Below are 704 nucleotides of genomic sequence, written 5' to 3' on the forward strand. Positions count from 1 at the left end.
TCAATGTACTGTTTTAGCCATTTACAAATTAACTATAGCAAAATTTTATTTGCAAGTGATATTGTTCGATGAATTCTGAGTTCAATTGTGTTACATCTCTTTGGAATAGGCAAAAATATGAATCTTTTTCAATCGTTGGCTAGTTATCTGTTTTCCAAATTTCTTGGAACAAATGAGTGAGTGCCTCCAGTGCTGCATCAGTTTGTTGAAAGATTTCAATTTGTATTCCATCAATTCCTGGTGCCTTGTTTTTTGTCAATGACTTCAATGCACCTTGGGCTTCTTCCTTCAGTATCTTTGGCTCTTGATCATATGCTACATCTTGAAACAGTTGAACATTGACAATTTCTTTTTGGTACAGTGACTGTGTATTCCTTTTATACTCTTTTTTTTTTTTTTTTTAAGATAAACAATTTTATTTACTTTATCTGATTACTATAGTTTCAACCTAGGCAATATGAAGCCAGAGATCAAACTGAACCAATATGGAATACTATTTCAGGATGTTCTCAGTGAAATTACTGGCTTTTGAAATTTGGAAGTCCGTTAAAGAGGAATTTGGACATGAGAGTATCTGTTCATTGTTTAAGTAAAAATTTATGGATGTTCAACATTTCTGGAGGTAGCATATAGTCAAGAACCAAGGGTAGTCAAGGAAGTGAAGAAAACTATTTTGTCCCCCTCTCCCTCCCTGAGTCCAGAGT

The sequence above is a fragment of the Chrysochloris asiatica genome, unplaced genomic scaffold (genome assembly GCF_000296735.1).
Source record: "Chrysochloris asiatica unplaced genomic scaffold, ChrAsi1.0 scaffold00113, whole genome shotgun sequence".
In the NCBI taxonomy this organism is placed as follows: Eukaryota; Metazoa; Chordata; class Mammalia; order Afrosoricida; family Chrysochloridae; genus Chrysochloris; species Chrysochloris asiatica.